This window comes from Meriones unguiculatus, chromosome 3 (assembly GCF_030254825.1).
Source record: "Meriones unguiculatus strain TT.TT164.6M chromosome 3, Bangor_MerUng_6.1, whole genome shotgun sequence".
NCBI classification, from domain to species: Eukaryota; Metazoa; Chordata; class Mammalia; order Rodentia; family Muridae; genus Meriones; species Meriones unguiculatus.
The window spans coordinates 145,436,297-145,463,538 of NC_083351.1; the positions used below are offsets into that span (position 1 = coordinate 145,436,297).

The window sequence follows — 27,242 nt, forward strand, 5'->3', positions numbered from 1 at the left end:
AGGACAAATGAGCAGCTTAGAGAAGAGAAAAAGATCTTCACCAACTTCATTTTCATCAGAGGGCTACTATTCAAAATATAAAAAGAACTCAAGAAACTATACATCAACAAAAAAATACCAAAATTAAAATATGTGGTACATCAGAAGAGGGAAAAAACAGGGAACAGGACAGAAGCCTACAACAGAGGGCCTCTGAAAGACTCTACCCTGCAGAGTATCAAAGCAGATGCTGAGACTCATAGCCAAATTTTGGGCAGAGTGCAGGGAATCTTATCAAAGAAGGAGGAGATAGAAAGACCTGGAAGGGAAAGGAGCTTCACAAGGAGAGCAACAGATCCAAAAAATTTGGGTACAGAGGTCTTTTCTGAGACTCATACTCCAACCAAAGTCCTTGCATGGAGATAACCTAGAACCGCAGCACAGATGGAAGCCATAGGCAGCTCAGTGTCCAAGTGAGTTCCCTAGTAATGGGAACAGGGATTGTCTTTGACATGAACTCAGTGGCTGGCTCTTTGATCACCTCCCCCTGATGGGGGAGCAGCCTTACCAGGCCACAAAGGAAGACAATACAGCCAGTCTGATGAGACTTGATAGACAAGGACCAGAGGAAAGGGGAGGAGGACCTCCCCTATGAGTAGACGTGGGGAGGGGCATGGGAGGAGATGAGGGATGGAGGGTGAGACTGGGAGGGAATGAGGAAGGGCGCTACAGCTGGGATACAAAGTGATAAACTGTAATAAATAAATGAATAAAATTTAAAAATGTGGTACTAAAAATGGAATTCTCAACTGAGGAATCTCTAATGGTCAAGAAGCACTTAAAAAATGTTCATATGAAATTGAGAATTTTTCTTTCAAAGTCTATAAAGAATTGTGTTGGTGTTTTGATGGGAATTGCACTGGATCTGTAGACTTTAAACATGAATGGGTATTGGATTTTATCAAAGGCTTTTTTGGGTATCTAAGGAGATGATCACATTTTTTATTGTTGTTTGTTTTGATTTCTTTCAGTTTGTTTATATGGTGGATTACATTGATGGATTTTCGTATACTAAACCACCCCAGCATGCCTGGGATGAAGGCTACTTGTTGTGGTGGAAAGCATCCTTGATATGTTCTTCGATTCAGTTTGCAAGTATGTTATTGAATAGTTTTGAATCAATATTCATAAGCGATATTGGCCTGAAGCTTTCTTTGTTGGTCTTTCTGCAGTTTAGGTATCAAGGTGATGTGGCCTCATAGAATGAGGTTAGTATTGTTCCTTCTGTTTCTATTTCGTATAATAATTTAAAGAGTATTGGTATTAAGTCTTGGAAGGTCGGGTAGAATTCTGCTCTGAAACCATCTGACCCTGGGCTCTTTTTGGATGGGAGACTTTTTTATTTTTATAATAATTTTTATTATTTATTATAATTTATTCACTTTGTATCCTGGCTGTAGACCCCTCTCTCATCTCTTCTTGGTCCCCCCCCCCCACTATGTTCCTCTCCTAGTCCACTACTAGAGGAGATCCTCCTACCCTACTATCAAACCCTAATCTATCAGGTCTTATCCTATTTCTCTGAGGCCTTGTTAGGACATCTTGCCAGGCTGAGGTGATCAAAGAGCCAGCCCCTGAGCCCATTCCAGAGACAGCCCCTGCTCTCCTTACTAAGGAAACCACATGGAGACTGAGTTACCCATGAGCTACATCTGAACATGGGGTTTAGTTCCTCTCCATGCATGGTCATTACTTGATTCATCAGTCTCTGCAGGACCTCCTGAGGCCAGATGTTTTGGCTCTGTTGGTCTCCTTGTGGTGCACTAGTCCCCTCCAGGTCTTTTTTTTTCTTTTAATTTTTATTTTTTTAATATTAGTTACACTTTGTTAACTTTGTATCCCTGCTGTATCCAGTTCCCTCTCTCCCTCCCATTCCCACCCTCCCACCCTCATCTCTTCCCTGCCCCTTTCTAAGTCCACTGATAGGGGAGAACCTCCTCCCCCTTCCATCTGATACTGGTTTATCAGGTGTCTTCAGGACTGGCTGCAAAGTCCTCCTCTGTGGCCTAGCAGGGCTGCTCCTCCCTCCCTCCAGGTGTTTTTATCTCCACCTTTTTCCATAATATTCCCTGCACTCTGCCCAAAATTTGACTATGAGTCTTAGTATCAGCTTTGATACCCTCATGGGTAGTCTTTCAAAGGATCCTGGTCTTCTCCTACTTCAAATGGCTATCCTCTCTGCCCTTCTGAATGAGGACTAAGCCTCTTCCCTAGGGTCCTCAAAATAAAATCAGACACACTAAACCTATTAGAAAAAAAAGTGGGGAAGTGCCTTAAACTCACTGACACAGGAGACAACTTCCTGAACAGAACACCAATAGCACAGGCTCTAAGATCAACAATCAATTAATAGGACCACCTGAAATTGAAAAGCTTCTGTAAAGCAAAAGAAACTGTCAACAGAACAAAACAACAATCTACATACACAGAAAAGATCCTCACCAACCCTACATCTGATAAAGGGATAATATGCAGAATATATATATTTAAAAAAAAAACTCAAGAAATTAGACACCAACAAATCAAATAATCCAATTAAAAAATGGGGTACAGTGCTAAGCACAGAATTCTTAACAGAGGAATATAGAATGGCAGAGAAACACTTAAAGAGATGCTCAACATCTTTAGTTATCAGGGGAATGCAAATCAAATCAAAACAACTCAGATTCCATCTTACACTAATCAGAATGGCTAAGATCAAAATCTCAAATGACAACACATGCTGGAGAGGTTGTGGAGAAAGGGGAACCCTCCTCCATTGCTGGTAGGAATGCAAACTTGTACAACCACTTTGGAAATCAATCTGGGGCTTCTCAAAAAAAATCATAGGTTTAACAGATAGATATGATTTTGTATACAAAGCGATTACATAAAGATAGGTAGTCTTCAAAAACTTCAGAGACCTACAGAATATGGAGTTTAAAATGTTCTTATTATTTTAAAGATTCTTTGACAATGAGACGAGTCATTTCCTGGCAGCACCCTGCCTACCTGAAAGAAGATAATGAGCATTGAAGAACCTCCATATGGAGATGGCTTCAAATATGTCAAACAAGCCACTCGGGTAAAGAAAATACCCTCACGTCACAACAGACAAATTCTGCCTAAAATGCAGGACAAGTCGACTGCCGAACTCTGCCAAGACAGGGTAAGCAAGTCCTAAATAGTTCCTGCTTCATGTATATGTCTGTCAAAATACCCAGAGGCTATTTAAGCTGTGGGCTGGCTTTCCCCGGGGTCCGAGGATTGTTCAATGTTCCTGAATAAACAGCATTGAAAAAAAAAATATTCTAAACAGCATTGAAAAAAAAAAAAATTCTGAGCCAGAAGGCTGAAGATGATGCTCCAACGTTATAGAGATTTATGGGTGACTAACTGTTCAGCAAACTGTCTCTGTCAATTTTTTTTTATTTTTTTATTTTTTGGAAGCTGCTAACATGCACTTCCTATTTACTCTCATAACTAATTTTATTCCTTCTCAAGTCTCTGATGGGGTTGAAGACCAAGTAGTTACAGTATCACATTTAAGATTAAGTTGTTTAGAAGTTAAGAAATCTTTTTTTATAGGTAATACCAATAAGGATAAAAGTTAATTTAGGTATAGAACTTTAAACTTGTCGAGATAGATAGGATAATCAGACACTTTCTCCTAAGATACCCTCTCCATTTGCTAAACATGGACTAGACATTGCATGTGTAGATCTTACCTAACAGTTTTCATAATTTCATAATTATTATTGTATTGAAAGAAAAGGAGCCTTTTATTGGACTTAAAGGGGGAAATGTTGGTATAATGTTCTTTGAAAATGCATATGCCTTACCCTTGTTAATTCAACTGCTGATTTCTCCACCCCCAACTCTCTGGTTTCAATCTGGATATTGCATTGTGATACTCACTATAACCATCCTGTCTCAACTCTTGTGTAAACAGGACACAAATAAAGCAACTAGATACAATGTTGTGCAATGGGAGGAGCCAGAGGACAGGAAAGAGGGGAGGAGCTAGAGAACAGGAAGGGGCGAAAAGGAGGAAGAGCTGGAGGAGGAGAGCACAAGGAGAGCAGAGTGGGAGGAGAGAGCTAGGAGGACTTGGAGCATGAACCAGACCTAAGATTTCACAAAAAGCAAGTATAATGTGGGAAATCTAAATGTTAGGAAACTGAGGGTTTGGAGGTTTAGGAGGGAGTAAATATTGCTCAGCATTGTGTTCTAGGTTAACAAAAAAAAAAAAAAAAAAAAAACAAATAGTGCTACCTCAAGATCCACTCCTGAGCATATACCCAAAAGATTCCCCATCATTCAACAAGGACATTTGCTCAACTATGTTCATAGCAACTTTATTTGTAATAGCCAGAATCTGGAAAAGGGTTTCTAATTTTAAGTTAGATCTGCATGTTATTCATTTGAAAAGAAAAAGTGGCAGGTACATCATTGAAGTCTACTAAAGAAATTCCTGTTTTGAGTCAATTTTTCAAAGTTTCTGACTAGAGTAGTAGCGTAAAACCAGGTTCACGCATCTTTACAAGTATTTGGCACTTGGATTATTTAGTAAGAGAAGTCTGAGGAAAGCACATTGGAGGGATGTGGGACTTACTTAAATGATCCCCACAGTTCCTCAGAGTTGATGGATGAGGTGAAGAGCTTGGGTTTGTAAAGCTGTGAGATTGCACTGCAGGGAGTCCTGACAAAATCTTGGGTTATTTAAGTTCAAAGGTACCCCGACTAAGCCCCACCTTCTAGTCCCACAGGCATAGGATGAAATAAATGTAGATGAGCTATAAAATAATCCACAAAGTTCCTTAACAACCAGTATCCATGGCAAACAATTTTGTCTTGCTTTAGAGAAGATAAAACCTCATTTTACCCTTAAGGGAATTTTCCAATAGTCATATAGAAACCAGTGATTCAATGGATTCTGATATTCTTACAATCTTGGCAAAGCTCATAAACTAAGTTCTCAATAATTTGAAGCCTTCCTGGTAATTTCTTCATTCTTCATCCCTTACCAGTAACAGGGGGAAAACATAATTACACCTCAGAAAACATGGAAAATGAAATCACGTTACATTCTAGAGGAAGGTTGCCAGTAAAAATAGTTATACTTACAGCAAAAATTGTATTCATTAATATTAAAATTCTGCCTTTCTTCTGCTAGGCCAGTTACTATGCTACAGTTGCCATGGTACATACTTTCTCATCAAATAGCTCAGTTTATTGGTCAATTCTTTTACATAGACTCTCCTCAGTTTTGAGTCTATGTTCTCTGAAGTATTTCAGACAGTGCAATCATATCCTTATACATGTTCTTGTTTTCTCTCTAAAACTGTTTAACATTTATCAAGTAGCACATATATGCTGTCTGGCCATTCTCCTTGCACTTTCATATATATAGATATATATATTGCTTCCTGGCCACAATTACTCCTGATTTCTTTTCTTGTTTTTCATAACTTCTAGCAGATAAAGTTGTTCATATAGAAAGTTAAGGATATAGTAAGTCTTACTCCTCAATCTCATATTTTAAAAATCAGAATGAGGCTTTCCAGCACTATTATGATGGTTGACTCTTCCTTTTGTACTATTTATGCGCTTTGGGCTAATAAAACATCCCCAATCACCTTAATAAGAATTAGTATCTATATATTAAGGGAATACATGTGTAAATACATAAGAATACCTCTGAATATGACATATCTAAGAATATGATATAAACTGCAGTCATTTCTCACATCTATTCTTTGTCTGCATGGCAACTCCACTAGGTCTACATCTACAATTCTTACTTTTGCAGAAAGGACAACACTGGTGAACAAGCAAAGATATTAAAAAAAGCAAAAACAAAACCCTGCGATTACAAAAGCCATAACGATGAGGGAAGGAGAGTGGGATCAGGAGGGAATGAGGGAGCAGGATACAAAGCTAATAAATTGTAACTACTATTTAAAAAATAAATTGAAAAAAGAATGTTAGCTGATATTTTGGTGTAATTTTCATTTTCCTCTTCTTTATAGTGTCCGGTTCTACATTTGGCTTCACACAATGGCCCCTTGGTCACAAAAATTCATTGATTTTTACCAACTTTGACCCCTGATTTAGTAATACAACTTTCTATTTCTATAAGATGGTGCTTTGAAAACACAACAACATAAAAGAAATCTGGTTATATATTTTCAAATAAAGTCTAAATATTTAAAGAGATGGGAAAACATAAACTATCTGCTACAAACCCTTTTGAAAGCCTTTCTAACACAATCATCTGGAGTCTAAGCCTCTTTGTTTATAAATCCTGCTTCTTATTTAGAGATCAAGATCTCTCTACATTTCTGTTGCATTTTGCCCTTTTGATGATCTTACTTGAAATGCTCTTGATTATTTTTTGTTTCGTGCATAAGAAATTAGAAAATTAGCTGAATGTTGTGGCACACACCTTTAATCTCAGCACTCTGGAAGGCAGGGACAGGCAGATCTGTGTGCGTTTGAGGACAACCTGGTCTACAAAGATAGTCCAGTACAGCAATGTCTACACAGCAAAACCCTGTCTTGAAAAATCAAATGGCTAAAGATTCTGTTCTGCTGACATCTCACTTTAAAAAAATGAATATGAACCTAAATCTAGACAATAAAATTATTTGTACTTGTATAACATTTATTTAAGGTTGCCTTAAAACCATACAGTAAATATAATCTGAGATATATAATATTATGGATCCAACATACCAAAATGATAGTGTTATGCCCAGTTCGTGAGTCTCCCAAAGACCACCAGGAAGCGAATCTGCTGCAAATACATGAGGGTTTATTGTATATGTGCTCAAACATGGGTAGCAAACTTCCTGTGGAAGCAAAAGAGGAATGCAGCACTGCAGTCTAGGGAAACAGGATTTTTAAAGGGGGAAAAAAAAAAAAAAAAGCAGGGACTTATATGCTTTGGTGTTACATGACTGGGTAAGGAAAACTGACTTTTGAAATTATTGCTTTACTTTAGGCGCCAAGACCATAAGTGGTTCTGGCCTGGGCATCTGGGCCAGTTTCCTATCAAATGTATCTTTAGTGGGCAGGATAATTACATCTTTAATGTGATTATCTTCAATAAAAAAAATACATTCACATTGAATCAACTACACTCAGAACTCATTTCATAGTCGTATTTGTTAATTATGGCCTGCAATATAACAATCCTACGTGTAAATATTTACATTACTGCCTTTTTACTTTTTGTTGTATTTTATATAAATGTATGAGTGTTTTGCCTGCATGAATGTCTACAAACCATTTGCAATCTTTGGTGCCCACTGAGGGAAGAAGATGGTGAAGGATCCTCTGGAAGTTGACTTATAGGTGATTGGGAGCCACCATGTGGACATAGGAATCAAACACAGGTCCTCTATAGGAACAACCTGTGCTATTAATGATACAGTCATCTCTCTAGCACCTTTCCCCTAACCCCATCTCCATATTTTACATTTTGTGTATCTCATGTTTAGCTTTACCATAATCTTCACTATTTTGGTCAATAAATTTTCAGCTTAAACTAACTGCTCATAAAAAAAAATTCTGAACAAACTATATGAAAGAATATTCTTGTGTCATAAAGGTGCAGAAATAAAGATTCAATTTCACTCAAGTGGCACCTCAAGAATTGATAAAACATTATTAGTTTTACTTTCTTGTTCAGGATTGAGAAAATGGATAATCTTACTCCTATTTCTATTTTGGGTAGTTATAAAATAAATACTTATAAAAGATTTATCCAACCACAAGACTATTATTTTCCAAGCAATCAAATATGTTTATTTTTTTAAAGACCAGTAAAAAAAATTCAAACAGCTTTACTTTCATGGAGAAAACTTTCTACAGTGGTTGACTAAGATTTTAATATTTTCAATTGGTACCATTATTAAATAAAGGTGGGACACAATATGAATTTCATTGTACTGGAATATGCAGAATATTTTTAATATAAAGTATACAGAGCATTCTAGCCAACTACAGGTGTGTTACAACTACCTGTTCTTTTGGATTTGGTCCAGGGAAACTGTTTCCAGAGAGAATGAACAATGTTATATACACCTCATTAGTTACTCTTTATTGAAAGATGCACACACACACACACACACACACACACACACACACACACAATGGCATTCTTTGTAGAGCCCACTAATTCCAGTTCCCAACACTGATCTTTCTTTTCCCTTTCTCTGCTGAGTTCACTCTGGGTCCCAGGTTTAAGTTTTTCTTTTTTTCTTCACAGATAGTGAGATGTGTTGCTGTTGAGACTTTGAAACCAACTTGATTCAATGGGTGAAGTAGTTCTGCCTATGTCCTCCACCCTGGCATCTTCACCCAAACTACCACAAAATGAAATAAACATACAAATATATGCACAAGGTGTAATATTTACATATATGGTATGATAGCCTTAATTTTTGTTGTAATCCTGAATAAACATGAATAAAACAAAATATATCATGTGTGGTGGTTTCAATATATTTGACCCCCATAGATTCATGTGTTTAAATGCTTGGCCCATAGGTAGTGGAACTACTAGAAGGGATGGACTTGGAGTAGGTGTGACATTGTAGCAGGAAATGTGTCACTGTTGGGGAGGGCTTTGAAGACTCCTATGTTCAAGCTCCACCCTGTGTGAGATAGTCTCCTCCTGGTTGCCTTCCAATCAAGATGTAGAACTCTTAGCTCCTTGAGCATCATGTCTGCCTGCACGCTGCCATGCTTCCTGCCATGGACTAAAGCTCTGAAACTGTAAGCCATCCCTAATTAAATGACTTTGTAGGAGTTGTCTTGGTCATGGTATCTCTTCACAACAATAAAACCCTAACCGAGACACCATGGTATCCAATGCCTATAATAATACAGTAGAATCTCAATTCATATTCTTTCTTTAAATTTCAGGTATACTAAATTTCACCATTAAGTATATGCTTCATATATTCTCCTCCAGTTATCTTATTAGGCTGATCTCCCTACTTAAAATGCCTTTTCTTTTCTAATGTCTCCTCTAGGGTCTTTTGCCCTAGAATTATCACTGAAATGCTACCTTGTTTTAAATCTTAAACGTAAATTGAAACAATCTTGGTGTTCTCTGAACTCCCAGGATATGTTCAGAGATTTTTTTTTCTTAAGCCTCAGAAATATTCTTTTAAAAATATATTCTGTATTATAATTTCAATAGTTTTCTGTTACTATATACTCATTTGTACTCATTTTGAAATCATTCTTTTTCTTCTGAAACCTTTCAAATTTATTTTTAATGAGGTGTATATGTCTTGAGTATAGATATGCACACATGACTGCAGATACCTGTGGAAGCGAGAAGGGCTGAATACCCTAAAACTGGAAGTTATAGTTAACTGAGCCAACTGAAGTGAATGCTGTAAAGAAAACCAAACTCTGTAATAATCTGTTCTCTTAATAACTGACCCATCTCTCCAGACTCTGCCTGAAAGATTTTTTGGTTTCCTTGCAAAATCCTGTTAATAGTAGAAACTCAATTTTAAGTGCTGAAAATATTCAACTTGAAATTACTGAATTTCAAAACACTGTTCTATTCTGCCTTTAGATGATTTTCCACAGGCAGAAAAGGCCATCTGCTGTGCATTATATAGGGTTGTAAAATCTTGCAGAATTTATCTGATGCAAATAGAATATTTGTTGAGTAGCAATTTCCTACATATTAAAACATTGCCTCCTAGAGGGAGGAAAGGGGTCCCCAAGACTCAAGAATCAAACTCATAAGACCTGATGAGCTGAAAACCACAAATTTGCATGTTCCCCACCACCACCCCAAGTTATAGAAGCAGTAAAGAATTGCAGAGAAGACACTTTCCAGGTGCAAGTCATGCAATGCTCCAAGGAGGCAGCATTTGTCAGTAATGTTATCTTACTGACTGGGGTAAGCTTATCTCTTCTGCAGATAACCTCTGAATAACCTCTGCTTTTGTTCACTTGTCACCCATGCTTCAGTAAGTAAACCCCATGGTTTCAGCAAGTTTTACTTTAGTTACCCCATTCTGGGGTGAAAGGACATGTGATCATCTCTCCCTGCTGTCACATGATAATAATACGTACATTACTGATTTGCTTTCATTATAACTTGGGCTGTACTTGGACTAGAACTAGTCTTATATAATTAGAGACAATGAGGTTCTGGATAGGGACCCTGCAGTGTCATGATGATTAATTGAAATTCTACATTTCAGCCTAGAAAATTACTTGTGGATGTACATCTAATACCTTTTTTTGAAGCACAGATATATTAATATTGCCCCCAACATACACTTTAGATTTAACACATGAAGAGAAAATAACATTGAGGCCTAGCCCAATACTCTAATGTGGCTGCTCAGTCTCCTCAGACTGAAGAGTATGAAAATTAGAAGGAAGAAATAGAAAAAGAAAGAAAACAGAGATTCAAATGAGAGAAGAAAGTAAAATTCATACCTCAATTATTCTAAATTAAGTCCCTTGTTGATGACATGTTATTGCTGTTCATGACAGGTACTATCATTTGACTTGTCATGAATGAAAAATGAGAATTACAAAGGAAGTTACACTTACTAAATAATCACCAACAGTCTGTACTTATCTTGAGTATGGACTGGCATAAATAATTTAATTCTGTTTTGACAATAATTTGCAACATAAGTAGAAACATTTGTTACACAACTGTTAATGAGGACACTGATATTTGAGCATCTGTGTGCAGTTACAATGGCCATGTCAGGGTACAGATGTCAGTCCACCAGTTCTTTAAGTCATGGCCTCCTGACTGGGACATTGCAAGAAAACTCAAGTACGCATTTACTATTCCTTTTTTTAGCCTGCCCCCCTTTCTACCTGCTTTCTGAATTTTTTTTTATTTAGTAAAGTTTGATTATCTAACTACAGGATCCAAAAAGACTGTCAAAAATTTATCTTCTTGGAACCATTCAGAAAAGGAGGAAAAAAAGAGTATCTTCTGCTTAAAGATTATGGCATTCAGGTTTTACAGGACTCTTTAGTATCCAAACAAGTGGGAACTCTTTTCATTCTGTTTGTTTGTATTGTCCAATTTTGAAGTGATAGTTTTTGTTTTATCCAATTATATTTAATTTTATCATTATCCCATAGAAGCCTATTTGCTCCCCAATGAGACAGAAAGATAGTGCATCCAGATGGAAGAGGAAGTGGAGGACCTGGGAGGGGTGCAGAAAGAAGGGAGACACTAATTAGGATGCAGTATGTAAGAAAAAAAATCTACTTTTTATAAAAGAAAAATTTATCCTCTTGAAGAAATATGATAAAATAAGACAAATACAAGTCAATGAAGATTACTCTGCTAAAAGAAATTTCAGGAAAGCCCTGAGACAGGTTTTAAAACTCAAATTGGACATGCTGAAAGCAGACAGATTCTTGAATCTTTTCTGTAGAACACAGTCTGAAATTGAGACCAGTTAGGGCTACTGAGATCCTCTTCAAGTGTTAGGTGTCTTCTAGCTATAGAAATTGCTTTAAATATGTGATGCTTGAATATATTTTTGGACCTTGGCTTTTTTTTCTGAATAATGCAGAAGAGAAACTGATTTAATTAGCAATTTAAATTCAAAAATATGCAAGCTTGCAAGAGATGTCTTCTCAAAATACTATGCTGAGGCCTCCAATGAGTTCCAGGATACAGATGACAAAGGTCAAGCTACTGTACTTCACCACACTACAGGGGCTGAAAACAGCTGGACAAGTCACACAAGTAGACAGAAACACTACATGCCAATTTTTGATTATTCAATTTTTCTATATGCATTCATTGACCTTTATCTAATCTCTGTCTTACCTATTACCTTTTATACATTTAGTAGAAGACATGATGGGTCAGTCTACAAAGGTCTTTTATAGAGGGCCACTACTGAGAGTTTTGCTGTGACCTCTGTGAAGAACACACAAGCATGACAGCTGTCTTCCCCTAAAACTCAGGTATCTTTCAATGTAATAGAATAACAATTATATACATAGAAATGTGTTCATTTCTTTTCATTGTCCTCTGCTATGGCATACACGTAATTAATTATCCACATGAAATGTACAACAGACAACACATCAGCCTTTGGTTCCCAACACATAACTAATCAATTCAGGCATAATGTGTGGGAGACAGCATGTTCTTTGATTTGATAATTCTTTAGGTGTCCCTTCTTTTCAGTAAGGAGCCATAAATTCAACAGGAAATCAAGGACAAACTGAGGGATACTTGAATGATAGACCAAAAAAAGAAAAAAAAAAAAAACAATCGTTCTCACACACACAAAAATTATCTGGACAGCACAGATAATTCCTTTAGATTGAATTCACTATTTCATAAGAGCACATGGAACTAAATTTGGGAGGGTAGTTGCTGAAGTTTTCCATGAATCCCAAAAAGCATTAAATATTCTGAGTGTTTATAATTTTGTCTTAAAATAAGATCATTAGTACACAATTGAGTAAACAATAGTTTATACAGCAATGTGTTTAGTGCTATAAGAACAAAGTTTACAGTATGTTAGAATACTCTCAATAGCTCTTTTATGTTAAATAAATCATTCTATTTCTATGGGAATCAAGTTTTCTACTATAAAATACTGTGATTTGTAGGAAAGAAACTCAAATAAAAGTGTCAACAAAATAATTTTGAAGTGTTACTCAAATTCACAAGCCAAATAATATGAGACATACTGCCAAACTTTGGGCAGAGTGCAGGGAATCCTATGAAAAAAGGGGGAGATAAAAGACCTGGAGGGGACAGGAGCTCCACAAGATGAGCAGTAGAACCAAAAAATCTGGGCACAGGGGTCTTTTCTGAGACTGATACTCCAACCAAGCACCATGCATGGATCTAACCTAGAACCCCTATACAGATGGAGCCCATGGCAGCTTAGTGTACAAATGGGTTCCTAGTAAGGGGAACAGGGGCTGTCTCTGACAAGAACTCAGAGGCTGGCTCTTTGATCACCTCCTGAAGGGGGAGTAGCCTTACCAAGACACAAAGGAAGACAATGTAGCCAGTCCTGATGAGACCTGATAGGCATGGGTCAGATGGAAGGGGAGGAGTACCTCCCCTATCAGTGGACTTGGGAGGGGCAAGGAAAGAGAAGAGAAAGGAAAGGTAGGAATGGGAGAGGACAAGGGAAGGGGCTGTAGCTGGGATACAAAGTGGATAAATTGAAATTAATAAAAAAATAAATTAAAAAAAATAATTGTCACACACATTGTGAATGTCAAGGACTAAATATTATAATGAACTATTAACTATATTGTGAAAAAAATTCTAGGAAGCCAAGCTGTCAAACACATCTCAAATTTCCAAAACAGTTGCCAAGAGTTTAGCTGTATTCTAGATAACCCAAATTGAGAGAACACAATGGAGAGAATCTATAATGTGGCATAAAACCACAGGAAAATCTCAGGGATTAAAGAGATAATACAGAGTTATATTGGGAGAATCAATGGAACATACAGCAGAAGAGAAGTTTGTTTTTAGTTTTCTCCTTCCTATGTACCTCATGAACATTTGTCCCTCACTGACACAAAAATAACAGTAGCATGTCAAAGTAACAGAGAAACAGAAGAAATAGCTTTGAAAATGACTCGCTAATTAAAATTTTATTTTAAAAATCTCCTCTTGTATGAAAGTGTTTAAAACATGACCATTTTTCACAAGTCTGACAAATTTGTAAAAACAGGCATTTATCTCATATTAATTCTTTTTTTATTTTTAATAATTACACTTTATTCACTTTGTATCCTCCCCCCGTGAGCCCCTCCCTTCTCCCCTTCCAATCCCACCCTCCTTCCTCCTTCTCTACGTATGCCCCTTTCCAAGTCCACTGATAGGGGAGGTCTTCCTCTGTTTCCTTCTATTCCTAGTCTGTCAGGTCTCATCAGGACTGGCTGCATTGTTTTCCTCTGTGGCCTGATAAGGCTGCTCCCCATTCAGGGGGAGTTGATCAAAGAGCAGGCCAATCAATTCATGTGAGAATCAGTCCCTGTTCTCATTACTATGGAACTCACTTGGACACTGAACTGTCATGGGCTACATCTGTGCAGGGGTTCTAGCTTATCTCCATGCATGGCCCTTGGTTGGAGTATCAGTCTCAGAAAGGACCCCTGTGACCAGATTTTTTGGCTCCATTGCTCTCCTTGTGGAGCTCCTGTCCTATCCTGGTCTTACTATTTCCCACTTCTTTCATAAGATTCCCTGCATTCTGCCCAAAGATTGGCCATAACTCTCAGCATCTGCTTTGATTCCCTGCAGGGTAGAGCCTTTCAGAAGCCCTCTGTGGCATGCTCCTGTTCGGTTCCCCATTTTCCCCTTCCTCTGATGTCCATCCCCTTAACCTTTTTGAATGGGGGTTGAGCATTTTAGCCAGAGTACTCCTTCTTGATTAGTTTCTTTAGGTGTACACATGCTAGAGAGTTTGTGAAGAAAGGTGAACTCTCCTCCACTGCTGGTAGGAAAGTAAACTTGTACAACCACTCTGGAAAGCAATCTGGTGCTTTCTCAGACAATCAGGAATAGTGCTTCCTCAAGATCCAGCTATAGCACTCCTAGGCATATATCCAAAAGATACTCAAGTACACAACAAGGACATTTGCTCAACCATGTTTGTAGCAGCTTTATTTAATAGCCAGAACCTGGAAACAACCCAGATACCCCTCTGAGGAATGGATACAGAAAATATGCTACATCTATACAATGGAATATTATTCAGCAATTAAAAAGAAGGAAATCATGAATTTTGCAGGTAAATGGTGGGAACTAGAAAAGATCATTCTGAATGAGGTATCCCAGAAGCAGAAAGACACACAGGGTATATACTCACTCATAAGTGGATATTAGACATGTAATATAGGATAAACCTACTAAAATCTGTACACCTAAAAAAACTAATCATATTAATTCTTAAGGAAAAAAACTGATAGCACACTATTTATTTGGAGGTTCTCTAACCCCAACTTTAAAAGAGAATAAGGAAGCTGTTCATGAATGCAGACATACGTTATTATAACTAAATATACCAATATGTAAAATATATATGATGAAACAATATTATAACTTGTGAGGCCTTTTCTAATCAGCCATCCTAGCTCCCAAATAAATGACACGGAGATTTTTTAGATTTATTTAAAAGCTTTAGGTTCAATAACTGGTTAGATATGATCTAGTCTAACCCATCTAGCTGGTCTTGCTATTTCCTAGCCACACACCCCTAGTTATTTTGATTTTGGTCCTGCCTGGGCTGCTTCTCCTCCATCAGGTCAGCCACACACCTATGAATACTTGATTTTGAGAAAGAAGCCAAAACCATTCAATGGAAAAAAAGACAGCATCTTCAACAAATGGTGCTAGTCCAACTGCATGTCTACATGTACAAAAATGAAAATAGATCGATATTTATCACCCTGAACAAAACTAACGTCCAAGTGGATCAAAGACCTCAAGATAAAACCAGATACACTAAATTAGTTAGAAGAAAAAGAGGGGAAGAGCCTAGAATTCATTGGCACAGAAAACAACTTCCTGAACAGAACACCAAGAGCACAGGCCCTAAGAGCAATAATCAATAAATGGAACCTCATGAAACTGAAAAGCTTCTGTGAAGCAAAAGACACTGTCGAGAGAACAAAAAGACCACCTACAAATTGAGAAAGGATCATCACCAACCCAACATCTGACAGAGGGATGATACCTGGAATATATAAAGAACTAAAGAATTTAAAAGACAATAATTCAAGAAACCCAATTAAAAAATGGGGTATGGAGCTAAACAGAGAATTCTCTGTAGAAGAATATAGAATGGCAGAGACACACTTAAAGAGATACTCAACATCCTTAGCTATCAGAGAGATTCAAATCAAAATAACCTTGAGATTTCACCTTACACCCATCAGAATGGCTAAGATCAAAAACTCAAGAAACAACGCATGCTGGAGAGGCTGTGGAGAAAGGGGAACCCTCCTCCATTGCTGGTGAGAATGTCAACTGATACAACCACTATGGAAAAAATCTGGTGCTTTCTCAGACAATTAAGAATAGTGCTACCTCAAGATCCAGTTATACCACTCCTAGGCATATATCCAAAAGATGTTCAAGTACAGAACAAAGACGTTTGCTCAACCATGTTTGTAGCTTTATTTGTAATAGCCAGAACCTGGAAACAACCCAGATGACCATCAACAGAGGAATGGATACAGAAATTGTGGTATTTTTACACAATGGAATACTATGCAGCATTTAAAAACAAGGAAATCATGAATTTTGCAGGCAAATGGTAGGATCTAGAAAAGATCATTCTGAGTGAGGTATCCCAAAAGCAGAAAGATACACATGGTATATCCTCACTTATATAGACCTATAAGATAGGATAACCATACTAAAATATGTACACCTAAAGAGCTAAACAAGAAAGAGGTCCAGTGGTAAGATGATCAATCCTCATCTAGAAAGACAAAGGGGATGGACATTGGAAGTAGGAGAAAACAAGTAACAGGACAATAGCCTACCACAGAAGGCACCTGAAAGACTCTACCTAGCAGTGTATCAAAACAGATGCTGAGACCCATAACCAAGCCTTCGGCAGAATGTACAGAATCATCTGAAGGAAGGAGGAATTAGTATATCCTAGAGGGGACAGGGAGCCCCACAAGGTCCAAATATATCTGAGCACAGGGGTCTTCTATGAGACTGTTTATCCAACAAAGGACCATGCATGGATATAACCTACAACTCCTGCTCAGACATAGCCCATGGCAGCTCAGTATCTAAGTGAGTTCCCTAATAAGAGGGACAGGAATTGTTTCTGACATGAACTCATGAGCTTCCCCTTCTCCCTGAGGGAGGAGTAGCCCTGCAAGGCTACATATAAGGATACTGCAACCGTCCTGAAGATACCTGATAAGCTAGGGCCAGAAGGAAGGAGAGGAGGACACCCCCTCTCAGTGAACTCAGAAGGGGGCAGGGAGGAGATGAGGGAGGGAGGGGAGTATTGGGAGGGAAAGAAAGAAAGGGCTACAGCTGGGATACACGTGAATGTATAAAATTATTTAAAAATAAAAAAATATTAAAAAAAGAACACATAAATCCATAAAAAAATAGAAGCATCTTTGGATTGGACTATGGGATGTTTGGTTCTAAAAACTACTGTTGGAGTTGAAGGCTTCATTTTCATTAAAAAAAATGTTCAATGAATTTCACCCAGTAATTAAAAATGAACTTTCAACCATTCCAAAAATGACCTCCATTTTACAATTGGTATTAATGAGATGATATTCCAAAACACTGACAAGTATAAAATAAAAAGTAATCAACTCTGGAAAAAACTTGAAGATGCTCTACATCCTGTGATATGAAATATTCAGCAAAGATATACTTCTATGTGTGCCAATTTTTATGTGAGGGTGTTTGCCTGAGTGCTGGAATTCTGAACTCAGATCCCCCTGATTACACATCAAACTCTGTACCCAGTGAGTAGACTATCAACCCAAGATTCTATTCTTTCTTTGAAAATAAAAAGGTAAAATACCTAATTACACATTTGTCTTATCATTAGAAAACTGAAAATATGTATGCAAAAAATTGTTTGGAAATAAATTTCTTTATGAATCTTCACTGTGAACTTGACTGGATTTAAACTCACACAGGAGACATCCACATCTGTAATGATGTTCTGAAGGAGGTTTAACTGAGGGAGGAAGGCCCATCTGGAATGTGGGTAACACTGCTCTAAGAACTGAATTTTCAGACTCATTCAAAAAATGGGATAGCACCAGCATTCATCTCTGTCTGCTTCAAAGTGCTTCAAATGATACAAAGTGACCTGTTGCCTCATGCTCCTGCCACATGAGGTCCCAAACAATGTAGACAATATTATTCTCAAACCATGAGCTAAAACATATCCTTTCTTTCTTAAGTTGCCTTTTCTATCAGGTATTTTTGTCATAGCAAGAATAAAGTAACATTTACTATCAATAAATATTTGATTTGTTTCTTTATATACCTAAGGTTCTACAAATGTTTTTCAGGCAAAACTGAGTTGTAAATTGAATAAGTTTAATACCTACCTTAGGTACATAACAAAAACAAAAACCCATACAGTTAAAAAAGAAATTAACAATTTATTAAAAGCTATTAGAGAACTAAGGTCTGGATACAGACAGAAGTCTAAACGTGGAGAGAAAGGGAGGAGTTAAGGGAGAAACCAGCCCATGATAGCTCAGTATCCAAGTGAGTTTCCCTAGTAAGGGGAACAAGAACTATTTCTGACATGAACTCAAGGAATGGCTCCTTTACCTTCCCCCACCCCCAAGGGAGGAACAGCCTTGCTAGGCCACAGAGAAGGACATTGCAGACAGTACTGAAGATACCTGATAAGCTAGGGTCAGATGAAAGGGAAGGAGGACCTCCCTTAGCAGTGGATTTGGAAAGGGACAGGGAGGAGATGAGGAAGAAGGGTGGAATTGGGTGGGAGTGAGGGAGGGAGGCTACGGGTGGGATACAAAGTAAATAACCTGTGATGAATATTAAAAAATTAAAATTAAAAATGAATAAATATATACTCCTCAATAAGGAAAAAAATAAATGTTTTTTTCAATGAAAAAATAAAAAAGAGAGAAACCAGAATAAATGTCTTTATCTAATATACATAAGACACCAAATGCCATATAAGCTAAAACAGGATATTTAAAATATCAGAAATATTTTAAAAATTCCTAAAGACTATTGACAAGTGTGGAAGTGTGATGTCTCTGAGGGTTGACAAATAGACACAGGTGGAAGCTACACTTTCATAGGCTTTAACTACATGCAAACTAACAAATCCCTGATGAGGACAGAAAATTTCTCATTTATAGAGTTATTTTTCTGAAGGAACTTTATAGCTTTTGCATGACCATGACTTTAGTCACAATACAATAAGGGCTAAGACTGCAGAAATGATGCGTCCTCCAAGAATCACCTAGATTAGACCTGGCATTCTATTTTGAGGAACTTGGTTCACTGTAAAAACATCTTTTGTATAACAGTCAATAAATATGCTTCTGAAAGGATGGCTGGGGTTCAGTTTCTTGAGGCTGATTCCTCTGCTTTTTTGAGGCTTCATTGCACCCTCAAGTGTCTCTCGATTGTCCTGCATGACTCAAGATTACTAGCATCAAGTGAGGCAAGAACATGTGATACTACCTGGAATATCTCTAAATGAAGTATCAAAAAACCTTACAAAGGCCAACAATATGGAAGAACTAGGTTTATGGTGTTGGTCTAAGGCAGGTTTAACAAAATTTCAGAAAATTCACCAGTTCTCTGGACCATAATCATAAGGCTGAAAAAAAAATAAAGTTAGTCTAGACTATAGCACAAGTCTTGATTATATTAACCTAAGTTTTATACCACAAGTCTAAAATAACAAAAGTGTGCTGATCATCCAGAATAAAAACCAAAAATTTAAGCTTGTCAACAATAACAAATTCATAACATGTACAAGACAAAGAAGGAACACTAAATCAGAACCAAATTTAGATAGGATATAGATATTGAGATTATCAAATAAGAGAAAATAATTATGGTGGGTTAATAGCTATAATAAAAATTAATGTAAGATCAGATGGATGTTTCAGTACAAACATGGAAATCCTAAATATAAATAAAAAAGAATGATCAGAGACTAGATGACATCGGATTGGCAGGTCCAAAGCACAGGAGAAAGTAATTTTCAGGCAAAAATATTACCTGAGGTGAAAAAACTCCTTTAGAGGTAAAGTTGGTGGCACTGGGGAGATAATTCAGTGGGTAAAATACTTACCGAATGATCTTGGGGACCTAACTTCAGGTCCCTAGAATCCACGATTACAAAAAAAAAAAAAAAATGTGGGAGGAGTATGTGTCTATCTATCTATCTAGAGTCCTAATGCTAAAGGGGCAGAGACAACATGAGGCGCAGGGTTCACTAACCAACCAATATAGTTGGAACTCAAGTTTCAGCAAAAGGAACAAATATAAGATAGATGCATAGGAAAAACATTATAAATACAACTCCTGACTCCACAAGGGCACAAAGAAGTAGGTGCTTCCCCCACATACACACACAGCACATATACATTATGGTTTGCTTTACAAAATGACTTATTTGTACTTCATCTACACTAAAAGGAATGCTAAAAGGAGGACTTGGAACTACACAGGAAGGACAACAAATAGTAACCCGGTTACCGCAGTCATCAACAGTCTCCCTTCCAAAAAAGAGCCCTGGGCCAAATGGATTCAGTGCAGAATTCTACCAGACCTTCAAAGAAGTGCTAACTCCAGTTCTCTCCAAACTATTCCACAAAATAGAAACAGAAGGAACATTATCAAACTCATTCTATGAAGCCACAGTCACCTTGATACCTAAACCACACAAAGACCCAACAGAAAAAGAACGTCAGACCTATCTCTCTTATGAACATTGATACAAAAATACTCAATAAAATCCTTGCAAACCAAATCCGAGAACACATAAAAGATATCATCCACCATGACCAAGTAGGCTTCATCCAGGCATGCAAGGATGGTTCAACGTACAGAAATCCATCAATGTAATCTACCACATAAAAAAAATGAAGAATAACCACATCATCTCCTTAAATGCCGAAAAAGCATTTGACAAAATCCAACACCCATTCATGTTTAAAGTATTGGAGAGATCAGGGATACAAGACACATACCTAAACATAGTAAAGGCAATATACAGCAAACCTATAGCGAACATCAAACTCAACGGAGATAAACTTAAATCAATCCCAATGAAATCAGGGACAAGACAAGGCTTCCCACTCTCTCCATATCTCCTCAACATAGTACTTGAAGTCCTAGCTAGAGCAATAAGACAACTAAAGGAGATCAATGGGATACAAATTGGAAAGGAAGAGGTCAAACTGTAATCATTCGCAGATGATATGACAGTAACCATGAGCGATCCCAAAAATTCAACTCCTTCAGCTCATAAACACCTTCAGCAAAGTGGCAGGATACAAAATTAACTCAAAAAACTCAGAAGCCTTCCTGTATACCAAAGACAAAGGGGCCGAGAAAGAAATCAGGGAAACAATACCCTTCACAATAGCCACTAATAACATAAAGTACCTTGGTGTGACTCTAACCAAGCAAGTGAAAGACCTGTTTGAGAAAAACATTTAAGTCTCTGAAGAAAGAAATTGAAGAAGATATCAGAAGATGGAAAGATCTCCCATGCTCATGAATTGGTAGGATTAACATTGTGAAAATGGCCATCCTACCAAAAGCAATCTACAGATTCAATGCAATTCCCATCAAAATACCAACTCAATTCTTTACAGACCTTGAAAAAAGGATTCTCAGCTTCATATGCAGAAATAAAAAACCCAGAATCTCCAAAACGATCCTGTACAACAACAGATCATCTGGAGGTATCTCCATCCCGGATCTCAAGCTGTACTACAGAGCAATAGTAATAAAAACTTCTTGGTATTGGCATAGAAAGAGAAAGGAGGATCAATGGAACCGAATAGAAGACCCAGAAATAAACCCACACACCTATGAATACTCGATTTTTGACAAAGAAGCCAAAACCATTCAATGGAAAAAAGACAGCATCTTCAACAAATGGTGCTGGTCCAACTGGATGTCTACATGAAGAAAAATGAAAATAGATCCATATTTATCACCCTGCACAAAGCTAAAGTCCAACTGGATCAAAGACCTCAACATAAAACCAGATACTCTAAATCCGTTTGAAGAAAAAGTGGGGAAGAGCCTAGAACTCATTGGCACAGGAGACAACTTCCTGAACAAAACACCAACAGCACAGACTCTAAGAGCAACAAACAATAAATGGGACCTCATGAAACTGAAAAGCTTCTGTAAAGCAAAGGACACCGTCATCAAAAGAAAATGACTGCCTACAGATTGGGAAAGAATCTTCACTAACCATTTATCAGACATAGGACTAATATCCAGTATATATAAAGAACTAAAGAAGCTGAAAAGCAAAAAATCAAGTAATCCAATTAAAAAATGGGGAACAGAGCTAAACAGAGAATTCTCGATAGAGGAATATCGAATGGCAGAGAAACACTTAATGAAATGGTCAATCTCATTAGCCATTAGGGAAATGCAAATCACAACGATCCTGAGATTTCACCTTACACCCATCAGAATGGCCAAGATCAAAAACTCAAGTGACAACACATGCTGGAGAGGTTGTGGAGAAAGGGGAACCCTCCTCCATTGCTGATGGGAATAAAAACTTGTACAACCACTTTGGAAATCAATCTGGGGCTTCTCAAAAAAATCAAATAGCACTACCTCAAGATCCACTCCTGAACATATACCCAAAAGATTCCCCATCATTCAACAAGGAAATTTGCTCAACTATGTTCATAGCAACTTTATTTGTAATAGCCAGAACCTGGAAATAACCCAGATATCCATCAACAGAGGAATGGGCACAGAAATTGTGGTATTTTTACACAATGGAATACTACTCAGCAATCAAAAATGAGGAAATCATGAAATTTGCAGGTAAATGGTGGGATCTAGAAAAGATCATTCTGAGTGAAGTATCCCAGAAGGAGAAAGACAAATATGGTATACTCGCTTATATAGACCTAAAAGATATGATAAACATAATGAAATGTATACACCTAAAGAAGCTAAACAAGAAAGCAGACACGGGGTAAGATGATCAATCCTCACTTAGAAAGACAAATGGAATGTGCATTGGATGTATGACACGATCTGAAAGATTCTGCCTAGCAGTGTTTCAAAGCAGATACTAAGACTCATAACCAAACCTTAGGCAGAGTGCAGGGAATCATATGAAAGAAGGGGAGTTAGTATGACTCGGGAAGGATAGGAGCTCCACAAGGACCAAATATATCTGGGCACAGGGGTCTTTTATGAGACTGACACTCCACCAAGGGCCATGTATAGATATAATCTAAAACCTCTGCTCGGATGTAGCCCGTGGTAGCTCAGTAACCAATTTGTTTCCCATAGTAAGGGGAACAGGGACTATTTCTGACAGGAACTCAATGGCAGGCTCTTTGACCTCCCCACACCCTAAGGGAGGAGCAGTCCTGCTAGGCCACAGAGGGGACTTTGCAGCCAGTCCTGAAGATACCTGATAAACCAGGGTCAGATGAAGGGGGAGCATGTCCTCCCCAATCAGTGGACTTAGAAAGGGGCAGGGAGGAGATGAGGGAGGGAGGGTGAGATTGGGAGGGAATGAGGGATCGGGACAAGGCTGGGATACAGAGTTAATAAAATGTAACTAATAATAAAAATTTAAATTTAAAAAAAGTAACCTGGTTATGCCACAAAAGGAATAAGTAATGCCAGAAAAAGGCACATAACATATTCAATGAATATCTGCGTATGTACTTGTATGTATGTATGTTTATTCTTTTATTTCATTTACTAGGTTAATGAGGCCTAGTAATGCATGAAGTACACACAGTGATGACTCCATTTATATGATACTCTAGAAGAAGCAGAAATAATCTTTAGTGACACAAAACCAAACACTGGTTGCCTAGGGGTAGTAAGCAAAGGAAAAATCAAGTGTAAAAGGTCGAAAAGAAAAAAACAGGAAACAAAAACAAATTGTTTTGACTGCAAGTTTAAGTACACAGAAATATGTATCTTTGAAAACTCATCAAAATGTACTTAGTAAATTTAGTGGAAAATCAAACTTACTAAATTTACCTCAGAAAAAAAATTAAGCAAAAATCTAAAAAGTTAACAAAATGTAAAGAAGAATTTCTCTTCAAAGAGGAATACTTTAAGTTTAGAAAGGAAGACTAAATACAAGATAGGTATGCAATGTTTAAAGTTAACAAGGTGCTAATCTACACTACAGAAAAAAATTATTTAACATAAAATGCCACGGACAGGCTCTGTTGGATGCCTCGTGTCCGCAGGGAAAATCAGAGAATTCGGATATCAGGAAGGCACAGATAGGCGAAATGACAGAGACCACGCCACGTAATGTTGATTTGGATCTTCTGCCATTTACTGAAGTCAAGCTAGCACTTATATAGTGATTACATAAAGAAGCACCTGAAGTTGACATATTTCCCGGAGCATTCAGACTTTTTACCAACAATACAAAGTTTACATTTTAACTGAAAGAATACCCTGGTAGAAGCAGTATCTATAAAAATCTTGGCCTAACAGCCTCTTAAGCAGAGCAAACACACATCCTTAAACTAGTGGTGTTTATGCAGTTTACTGCTACTAATTAGTGAGTGGAAGTCCAGGGGCTGTCATTGCCCTCCGAACCAAGTCCAAGTTAGCTAAAGATTTACAACCCACCTGGAGTTAAGCACTGAGGAGAATTCCTCCTGTTTGTCTTGCTAAGGATTTACAATCTTTCCTTAGAGATAAGATGCTTGAGCTAGCCTGTCTGTAAAACTTATAGTATAATACAAAACTCTCTGACCTTCTTTGTTTGCCTATCTTCTTTTTGCCTCATCATAAACATCTGTGTTAGGTAATGGTTTTGTAGTGGTTTTACTGCAGTGGGAATAGTCAGAGCATTTATCATAACAGATCCTGATTAAACATTTTCTTTAGAAAGCCCTAAAACTCTTGTCCTTTTACTACCTACAATGTTTGGTTTTTCCAAAAGCAATTCCTGATGCTGAATCTGATTTATTACCTCTCCTAAAATCTTATTTTCCTTCTACTCTTATTTGCTAAACCTTTAACAATCTATTAGCAATGTGTTTCCTTGGATATTTAATTGTACTGTTCCAAGAATCATAGAGAAACAGCAAAAAAGCTCATCAATTTAATCCTGCAACCAAGTAAGCGTGGGACTTACAATATGTCTTTTGGCTTAGATGGCCATGTTAGGGTTCTTGCTAGGGACTTCCAGGAAGCTGATTCCCATAGGAAACATGTCTTCAATCTTGTACCACAATCTATTGATATGCTACACTGACAACACTGGAGTTAGTTTAGCAATAAAAGATAAGAAACTCTACAGAATTATTTAACAAAAGCTGCATACATACGTGAAATCAAGGCTCACTCATTATTAATGAAACAAGAATTTGAAATTACTAATTTTTCAAACTGAAAGTCAGAAAGTTATATAAAGCTGAGGTTGGAGAAAATATTGGTAAAATTATGCTGTGAGACTGCTAGAAAATGAATTCAACAATCTTGTAAAATATGCAAAAGTAGTTAATTAAAACTGCATGTGGCCTACAAAACCTCTGACAATGCTATGTGTCAATCACAGGAGACAAGGTGAAGTGATAAATGCAGTACATAGAAAATTATTCAAGAGTCAAAAGAATAAAATTAAGTCTATATAAAGCAAAACTAAAAAATCATAAAGATATTTAACCAGAAACTCATTAAGAATGATAGGTAAACATGATTTGTATATATTACAAAGTTTTATATATATATATATATATATATATATACACACACACACATATATATATAAGTATTTCTTTGAAAACTACATAGAATTACTCAAAGAAATACTTAACTCAAAGTCTCTGAGTACTGGTAGAGAGAAATTTTAGTAGAGATGAGGAATTAACTTTTACAAAATATAGAAAGATTAAAGGGGAAGTAATGTTGAGAAGAGAAATATGATTAGCTCAGCACATAAAATTAAAAAGTATGTACATTCCTGCTTAGCACATTGATGAGCTTGTCAATACCCTATACATGAGTTAGCATTCACTGGAAACAAGACTAGAACAGCAGTATTCTCAGTGTACACTTCAGATTGCCATCTCTTGCACATCAAATTGGATTCAGCATTCCTTGAGGAACTTCAAAGACTCATTGCATCATTACTTTTTCTCCTCCAAAGAGAATTTATTTTTCATGGTAAGTGTCATACTGTCAAGATCCATCTTGTTTTAAATAGAAAAGTATGTCAAGAATCATGGCTCCATTCAGTTGAATATAATAAAGAAATAATCTTTCTTATTTCATAACCATCAGTTTTTGACCATGATATAATTACATCATCGGAACAGTCCATTTACAAAACTGTTGGAAATCTAATTTCCACTTCAGTTTGCACCCACTTTTACAAAACAAACTGATAAATTGCTTTCCATGTTCAATTTTTCCAAGAAAATCTTATTAGTAATAGTTGCTTTTAGATATCAACATCATAAAGATCTTTGTCTGGCACAAAAGACAATGCATTAATAGCTCTAGAAAGGGACTGGACAATGTCATATTGAGTGGAAAAACTCAGAAACAGAAACATCACAGGTTCTGTCTCATTAAAAGATCTCAGCTCTGTTTTTTTAAATATTACTATTTACTTACTATATATACAGTGTTCTGTCTGCATGTATGCCTGCATCCCAGAAGAGGACACCAGATCTCATAATACACAGTTATAAAGCCGGCACGTGGTTGCTGGGAATTGAACTTGGAACCTTTGGAAGAGCAACCAGTATTCTTAACCTCTGAGCTATCTCTCCAGCTCTTCCTTATTTTTATTTTTTTTTCAATGCAGTTTATTCAGGAACCTTGAACAATCATCTGACCCTGATGATTATTTTTAAATTACATATTCATATATTTAATATGTGAATGTTCTCTCTACATGTATGCTTGTATGCCAGAAAAGGTCATCAGACCCAATTATAGATAGTTGTGAGCTACCATGTGGGTACTGGGGATTGAACTCGTGTCCTCTGGAAGAGGAGTCAGTGATCTTAACTACTTAATATCCATAGTGTTCAGAGAAATGCAAATAAAAATGACTCTGAGATTCCATCTTATACTCATCAGAATGGGTAAGATCAAAAACTCAAGTGAGAGCAGATGCTGGTGGGAATACAAACTTGTACAACTACTTTGGAAATCCACCTGGAGGTTTCTTATAAAATTGGGAAGAGTTCTACCTCAAAACCCAGCTCTACCACTCTTGGGCATATATACAAAAGTTGCTCTCTTATACAACAAGGACATATTCAGCTGTGTTCAGAGCAGCTTTATCTGTAATAGCCAGAAACTGGGAAAAAACACAGATCTCCCTCAAACGAAGAATGCAAAACCAAAAAAACAAACAAAAAAAAAGCCACCTGTGGTACATTTCCACAATAGAATACTACTCAGCTATTAAAAACAAGGCTATCATGACATTTGCAGGCAAATAGTGGGAACTAGA

At 37.1% G+C, this 27,242-nt stretch overlaps 1 protein-coding gene across 3 annotated transcripts in view; it reads right to left on the reverse strand.

The window, feature by feature from the left end:
* Nucleotides 1–27,242, reverse strand: part of LOC110541746 (cytochrome c oxidase subunit 7B2, mitochondrial) — an 85,454-nt gene that overhangs the window by 39,862 nt on the left and 18,350 nt on the right. The window contains exon 1 of one of the 3 annotated variants that reach the window (XM_060378723.1): nt 6,757–6,815. The exons of the other annotated variants lie outside the window; for them this stretch is intronic. The gene's annotated coding sequence lies outside the window, so the exon portion shown is untranslated. Of the gene's footprint in view, nt 1–6,756; nt 6,816–27,242 lie in introns of those variants that run through there. 3 annotated transcript variants of the gene reach the window in all.